An 8,307-nucleotide genomic window follows, 5' to 3' on the forward strand; every position below is an offset into this window, starting at 1 on the left:
ACATTATATACAATAGTAACAAAGGTTTACATGAATACCGATAGTATACAGAAGGAAATTTGACCGTTTATTGTCAGTTTTATACCGGCATAGAAAATAGTCCACACAATTAAAGAGAAAACAAGTAAATACTACACACCAACACATAACATGTTAGTTAAACACAAATCCTGTATTGTAATGCACTGAGGTGAAACAGAAAATGTGAGCCATTGAAACAAACGAGTTTGCTCGAGATGATGAATATCTCGGAAAACATTGGTAAATAAAAAATACTTGATCTTCAGTGCTGCGAGTGGGAGTACTTGGAAATATGAGCACTTAGTATTGTGATATTGTAATATTTCGGCAACGTTGAATTCATCAGATAAATGGAGCTACAGAAACTCCATAAAAATCGCCAGGTTTAAGAGGATGCTGAAAAGTATTTCCCCCAGAATTTTTTATACTGTTCTCAATGTCGGTTGAGATACCGCATGCCATACATATTACTTGATGGACTTTCCTACTTTGTTCAAGCAAGCTGCAGCCCTCTGACGCTAGAAGACTCACCAGTGTAGTGCGTAACATGGCCGTGTGTAGCTGAACTACGTCAGGAATACTCTTGAAGTGAGACAAAGGAAACTGGACATTTGTCAATAATTTCTTTTACATTATTGAGCGTGAGGGCAATGGGATGCTCAACAACAATGTCAGAAACTGAGTCCCCCTTGATCCAAAATACCTTGTTATTCGGTTTTTCTTTATTCTCCCAAACTAGCTTTTGCGACAAGTATCACCATCATCAGTGGTTTTTTTAAATCTAAGACATGGAGAAAATAGCATGGTTATACAAACACAGTGGCACATTATTACATTTTTACTATTCGTTTTTTGAAATATAGTTTTCTACGGATACTTTCATACTGCCTTATTTATTGTATGTTATAGCATGTTATGAGAATTATTGTCGATGTTTGCGATCTATTTTCTGTGCCCTTTTTTTCTGTTGCCGTTTTTTATTCAACTAACATGATGTCATCTGCGACTGTGTGAGCGGCTGTTAGTAAACAAAATACTAAAAGGTGAACTTCGTATGTCAGCAGTATGCACTTGTGGTTGCGGTAGTGTTGTGGAATCCAGTTATTTGGCGTGTACTGAGCTGTTACTTAGCTATTCGTGTACTCACGTTCGTTGGATGATATGTAACTGCTTCTATACACAGAAAAACAAAACTTTCTGATCAAGAATATTATGTCATCTTACTGTTCGTGTGTAACGCATGTGGCGAGAAAGGCTATGAAAACTGTAGCATGAATTACGAAGACTTCTGTTCCTTATTTATGGGTCCATGTGTGATGGGGAAGTGGTTCTTCTGCGTGTATGTGCTTTCTGTTCTGTGCCCTTGGTCAGTCCTCTAGAAGCGGTAAAGAGTGTGCTGTTGCAAAGTTTTGTGTTTTCGTCTATTACATTTTTTCCTTCCACTATAGTCCTTTGTATGTAGTAATTTTCTTTAGTTGTTGGTTGTTGGCATATACTGTTGCTGTTTTTCAGAATGTGTAGATCGGTATCGATATTAGTGGGGTTATGGCTTTTGTTCATTAGATGATCTGCAGACGTTGAATGTGTGCTGTCAGTCTTTAGAGCTCTCATTTGCTTTGTGTACCTCTTTCGGAAGTTTCTGCTTGTTTGCCCTATGTATTGGGCCTGACAGGAGTTGATATATTGAAGAGTTCCTGAATTTGTCTAAGGTTTTTGTGACTGGTCTTAGTCTTTTCTGAACTGTACTGTTTGTTTTGAATGTTACTGGGATCCCTTGCTTTTTGCAAGATGTTTCCAATTCTATCTAATATTTTGTTATTGCTTAACATCATTGTGACAGGTGATAGATTAAAACTGTGTGCCGGACCGAGACTCGAACTCGGGACCTTTGCCTTTTGCGGGCAAGTGCTCTACCAACTGAGCTATCCAAGCACGACTCATGCGGCGTCCTCAGAGCTTTGCATCTGCCAGTATCTCGTCTCCCACCTCCCAAACTTTACAGAAGCCCTCCTGCGAACCCTGTAGAACTAGCACACCTGAAAGAAAGGATATTGCGGAGACATGGCTTAGCCACAGCCTGGAGGATGTTTCCAGAATGAGATTTTCACTCTGCAGCGGAGTGTGCGCTGATATGAAACTTCCTGGCGGATTAAAACTGTGTACCGGACCGAGACTCGAACTCGGAACCTGTGCCTTTCGCGGTCAAGTGCTCTACCAACTCAGCTATCCAAGCACGACTCACGCCCCGTCCTCACAGCTTCACTTCTGCCAGTATCTCGTCTCCCACCTTCCAAACTTTACACAAGCTCTTCTGCGAACCCTGCAGAACTAGCACTCCTGAAAAAAAGGATATTGCGGAGACATGGTTTAGCCACAGCCTGGGAGATGTTTCCAGAATGAGATTTTCACTCTGCAGCGGAGTGTGCGCTGATATGAAACCTCTTGGCAGATTGAAACTGTACTGGCAGAATTAAAGCTGTGAGGACGGGGCGTGAGCCGTGCTTGGGTAGATCAGTTAGTAAATCACTTGCCCATGAAAGGCGAAGATCCCGAGTTCGATTCTCGGTCCGGCACACAGTTTTAATCTGCCAGGAAGTCTCATATTGGCGCACACTCTGCTGTAGAGTGAAAATCTCATTCTGGAGGCGATAGAAAGTTTTAGAAGTTTTCACATAAAAGATTCGGATGCATTACTTTCAGCAGGCCAACGTACATTAGCTGGTGTATAAAACGAAGCGGACACCATTCTACCGCCTGCTGCCTGACTTGTCCAGGAGGAGTTCCCGTGCCGGCCGGTGACGGAAGTACCAGAGCAGGTGCTGCCGCGCCACGCTATCCGCCTCAGCACCGATCCAATGAGGACCGTCACCACGAACGCCGCCGTCTACCTGCCGCCAGCGCCCTCTAAGCCTGCAGAGCCGATCATCACGCCCGACAGCCTGCGACACGATGGCCCTTCCCAGCGTAAGAGCACTCTTAAAACTTTACTGTAGTAGTGGTCTTCAATCTCAAGATTCGACTGGTGCACCTCTCCATGCTAATCTACCCTGCGCAATCCTATTCATACCTCCATAGCTGCTGAAACCAACACCCATTTCGACCTGCTATACTACTGGCCATTAAAATTGCTACAACAAGACGAAATGCATATGATAAACGAATGTTCATAGGACAAATATATTATACAAGAACTGACATGTGATTACATTTTCACGCAATTTGGGTGCATAGATCCTGGGAAATCAGTACCCAGAACAACCACCTCTGGCCGTAATAACGGCCTTGATACGCCTGGGCATTGAGTCAAACAGAGCTTGGATGGCGTGTACAGGTACAGCTGCCCATGCAGCTTCAACACGATACCATAGTTCATCAAGAGTAGTGACTGGCGCATTGTGGCGAGCCAGTTGCTCGGCCACCATTCACCACACGTTTTCAATTGGTGAGAGATCTGGAGAAAGTGCTAACCATCAACATGCGGTCGTGCATTATCTTGCTGAAATATAAGGTTTCGCAGGGATCGAATGAAGGATAGTGCCACGGCTCGTAACACATCTGAAATGTAACGTTCACTGTTCAAAGTGCCGTCAGTGCGAACAAGAGGTGATCGAGACGTGTAACCAATGGCACCATACCATCACGCCGAGTCATACGTCAGTATGGCGATGACGAATACACGCTTCCACTGTGCGATGTCGCCAAACACGGATGCGACCGTCATGATCTTGTAAGCAGAACCTGGATGCATCCGAAAAAATGACGTTTTTCCATTCGTGCACCCAGGTCGTCGTTGAGTACACCATCGCAGGCGCTCCTGTCTGTGATGCAGCCTCAAGTGTAACCGCAGCCATGGTCTCCGAGCTGATAGTCCTTGCTGCTGCAAACGTCGTCGGTCTGTTCGTGCAGATGGTTGTTGTCTTGCAAACGTCCCCATCTGTTGACTCATGGATCGAGACATTGGTGCATGATGCGTTACAGCCATGCGGATAAGATGCCTGTCATCTCGACTGCTAGTGATACGAAGGCGTTGGGATCCAGCACGGCGTTCCGTATTACCCTCCTGAACCCACCAATTCCATATTCTGCAAACAGTCATTGGATCTCAACGAACGCGAGCAGCAATGTCGCGATACGTTAAACCGCAATCGCGATCGGCTACAATCCGACCTTTATCAAAGTCAGAAACGTGATGGTACGCATTTCTCCTCCTTACACGAGGCATCACAACAACGTTTCACCAGGCAACGGCGGTCAGCTGCTTTTTGTGTATCAGAAATCGGTCGGAAACTTTCCTCGTGTCAGCACGTTGTAGGTGTCTCCACCGGCGCCAACCTTGTGTGAATGCTCTGAAATGCTAATGATTTGCATATCACAGTATCTTCTTCCTGTAGGTTAAATTTCGTGTGTATAGCACGTCATCTTCGTGGTGTAGCAATTTTAATGGCCAGTAGTGTACTTTGATCTTCATCCCCCTCTACAAGTTTTACCCCTCCTCCAGCAGTTCCTGCCATTGCAAATTAACCATTCTTTGATATCTCAAGATTTGTCTTATTAACCAATCCTTTCTTTGAGTTACGTTGTGCTACATTTTTTTTTCCTCTACCCGATACAGTGTTTCTCCACTAGTCGTCCGATCAGCACATCTATTTATTTATCTACTATCTATTTATCTATTTAGTCATACTCCAGGAGGGATTTCCCACCACTCGATGCGAAAAAAAATTCTGCTTTTCAGAGCCGCTCTTATTGCTGCTGCCGCTCTGAATTTTACACGGCCCAATCACATTAATGTGACAATCCCGTATGGTGGACGTCCTCTTACAATAAGCATATCCCGACGGCAGCACTTGCAGTGGAAGACATATAAAGCATGTAAGGGGGATGCGGGAACCAGTGCAGTCGTTGTAGTAATGCGAATATGGAGCGATTTATCTGACGTCCAAAAGAGCATGATCATTGATTTTCTGGCTAATGGCGGAAGAATTTCCGAAACGACTTAATTGGTTAACTGTTCGTGTGCCGCCATGGTTAAAGCGCACCGCACATTCCAAAATGACTCCATCCAGAACTGAGGCAACAACGGTGGGCCATGGACCATACGTGGTGATCGACGGCTGCGGAGATGTGAATGGATTGAATAGATGTGTAACCGTTGAGCAACTGACCACCCAGCTGAACCAAGAGCCTACCGGCAGTGTTTCCTCAACGACCGTTCAGCGAGCGTTGCTGCGTATGGGCGTCCGCAGAGAGCGTCTGGTTCGTGCACCCATGCTGATTGCTGTCCACGGGCGACGAATGCTGCAATTTGCTTCCCAGTACCACTGAGTGGTATCAGGTGGTCTTTTCGGATGAATCACATTTTATTCCCCATCGGACTGATGGCCATTGGCGTCTACGGCGTGAAACGCCTGAAAGCAAACACCCTTCAAGAACCTTCTCAAGTATCCAGCCGTAGGAGAGAGCGTTATGGTCCGAGGGATGTTTTCGTGGCATTCCCTGGGTCATTTTGTCATTATGGAAGGCACAGTGGATCAGCACAAGTATGCGTCTGTCCTTGGGGACCATATTCAGTCTTCTGACAATTGGTCACATTAATGTGTATGACATCTCTTCTTCGCCCACGGTCGCAGGTTCGAATCCTGCCTCGGGCATGGATGTGTGTGATGTTCTCAGGTTAGTTAGGTTCATGTAGTTCTATGTTCCAGGGGACTGATGACCTCAGAAGTTAAGTCCTGTATTGCTCAGAGGCATTCGAATCATTTTTTTTCTTCGCCCATGATCACTTATTTTGCTGCGCAAATAGCAAAACATATCTGTTACTCACATCCTGAGGTGTCGTGTATTCCGCCGGAAGTAAGTGTCGTCCACGCACAATATTTCGACAACGTGACTCACAGTCTTCGTCAGGCGTTGCTGGTGACTGCTCGTCGAGTGGAATAGCTCAAATATTTCTACCTACTGCTTACCCCTTCATGGTCGATTCTAGGCGTTCCGCCTGCAGTCCGTTCCCACTAGAATGACGCATTCACTTCCCTTAGTACCTGATTCCCTAACAGAATTCCCTCACCGTCGCCTGACATAATCCTACTACACACCATTACCCTTGTTTTACATTTGTCAGATTTCATCTCATCGGCTGACATCCCAAGTCCTTTGACGTCTCTGACAGAATTACAGTGTCATCTGCCAACCTCAAAGTTTTATTTCTTCTCCCAGAAGCTTAATCCCCTTTTCAAATTTCTCTTTACCCTCTATTACCACTTCATTTTCATTCCCTTCGACTCTTAAACCTGCCAGGTTAGCCGAGGGTGCTAATGCGCTGCTTCCTGGACTCGTATAGGCGCACCGGCCCAGGATCGAATCCACGCGGTGGATTAACGACGAGGGCCAGTGTACTGGCCATCATGGATGTGGTTTTTAGGTGGTTTTCCACATTCCACTAGGTGAATACTGGGCTGGTCCCAATGTCCTGCCTAAGTGACACGACTCGCAGACATTTGTAAACGTTCCCACTATTTCGTGGCTTACATTAGACACAGACACCTGGGGTACACTAATTCCACCCTGGAGGGTACAGGGTGGCGACAGGAAGGGCATCCTGCCACCCTCCGACACTAACATCGCCAAAACCATAGTAACAAGGCCGACCCCGCGTTGAAGTGGGATTAAGGCCCAAGGAAATGAAGATGATGATGGTAAACGTAGTAAGGCTTCGCACACCTGCGATGTTGAGTAAGAAATTCCAAGTAGTCAAATAAGGTTGAAAGGTTTTTTTGTAACATATTCCTTCCATTGTTGTAGTTGAGAACTTTTCTCCGTAAAGTGTTATTTATTCGTATATTCTGTTTTTCTTGTTTCATTAAATCTTCAATTCTTTGTAATAAATTTTCAGCACTTTGTAAATTACAGAGTGAAGTGTTCCATAACCAAGTAGCATAGGCTTGCATGTTTCTGAGGAACATAATAAATAAATAAACAAATTTATTTCACCTGTGAAGAACGATGGCAGATATGTCAAAGAGCCCAGGTAATCCCACATTAACACATAGCCATTGGCCATTCTTGACTGAGCACTCTGCGTACTGAACTTATGCTTAACAAGCAACTGCCTCAGCCCACGGATAACAGAAAGGTGAACATCCAATCATGTGACCACTTTCAACTATGTTTGACCACAGCCGTACCGTAACCATCATCCACCTATTGGAGGACCGCCGTAGGAGTTTGCCCAGGAACTGATGTCACAACAACGTTAGAGCTACCTGCTGCTTAAGGGGTGTGCTCTCTAGCTTACGGCAGAAAACACTTAGCGTCCACTTCTCAGTTTTCTCCCATGCACAGAAAACGCGCATTAACTGCAGTGCTGCGGGCTTGCACGTAGAAATTTAGAGCATCAGTTGGTAGTAATAACACGATCCACTCCCTAGAAATTTACTTCCTTTTCTTCTAGGCTACCTTCTAATTTGTGCCTTCTTTCCCTAACGTACGAGTGCACAACGAAACACATATATTTATTAACTAGCGAGTACTTATTTATTTGCTATTTTCTTTTAGTGTGCTTTCTCTGTAAAAGAAAAGACCAAATGTTGCACACGAATTAGCAAGAAGATATCACATAATATTTTAACATCATTCAAATGTGTTTGTAATAGCTATGCACTGTTCTTTTTAAGGGGAAAGAATCTACATAGATTAGAAAAAAATAAAATAAAAAAGTCTGCATACTACCATTTGGCCAACTGGTGTACAGACATCTTTTCATCTGGAATCCAGAAGATTTGTCTATCATACTATGCAGCATTGGTGATCAGAAGTTTTGTATTTTATAATTCTCGACTACTTTACTATACCACACTACGGTACGTTACCACCAACACCGCGTTACACAACATCACACTACTGCAAATGGTATCCTGGATTTCTCGTTTGTCTGGAGGTTTAACCCTCTGCACACTGAGGTGCAACTCAGGATTCACAAGCGCTGTCCCGCTACGCCACTCAAGATGCAGAGATTTGGAGATGACTGTCAGGGTCTCAAGATATGCTTCCTGCTCCTTCCCGTGGCTCATCCCCTCACTCTTTCCAGAAGGTTGTTGATGGTCCATGTTTTGCTGCGGCACGTCTCATAATCACGATGAAAAGCCTCTTCTCAGTCTCTTCTCAGCCATGTAGGTTTGAAGGTCATAAGCTGATATTTCAACTGAAAGTGAGCTATGTTTATGCCACAGTTCCTCATTCCTCATTACACTTTACACTGTTGCATTTCTAAATGGGTTCCTGTCATGA

The 8,307-nt window shown here is 44.6% G+C and overlaps 1 non-coding gene across 1 annotated transcript; it reads right to left on the reverse strand.

Moving 5' to 3' along the window:
* Positions 1–1,879: 1,879 nt before the first annotated feature.
* On the reverse strand, positions 1,880–1,954 carry Trnal-caa (transfer RNA leucine (anticodon CAA)). Its single transcript has one exon. It is a non-coding gene; the product is annotated as a tRNA-Leu (tRNA).
* Positions 1,955–8,307: the final 6,353 nt, after the last annotated feature.

The sequence above is a fragment of the Schistocerca gregaria genome, chromosome 2, assembly GCF_023897955.1.
Source record: "Schistocerca gregaria isolate iqSchGreg1 chromosome 2, iqSchGreg1.2, whole genome shotgun sequence".
NCBI lineage: Eukaryota > Metazoa > Arthropoda > Insecta > Orthoptera > Acrididae > Schistocerca > Schistocerca gregaria.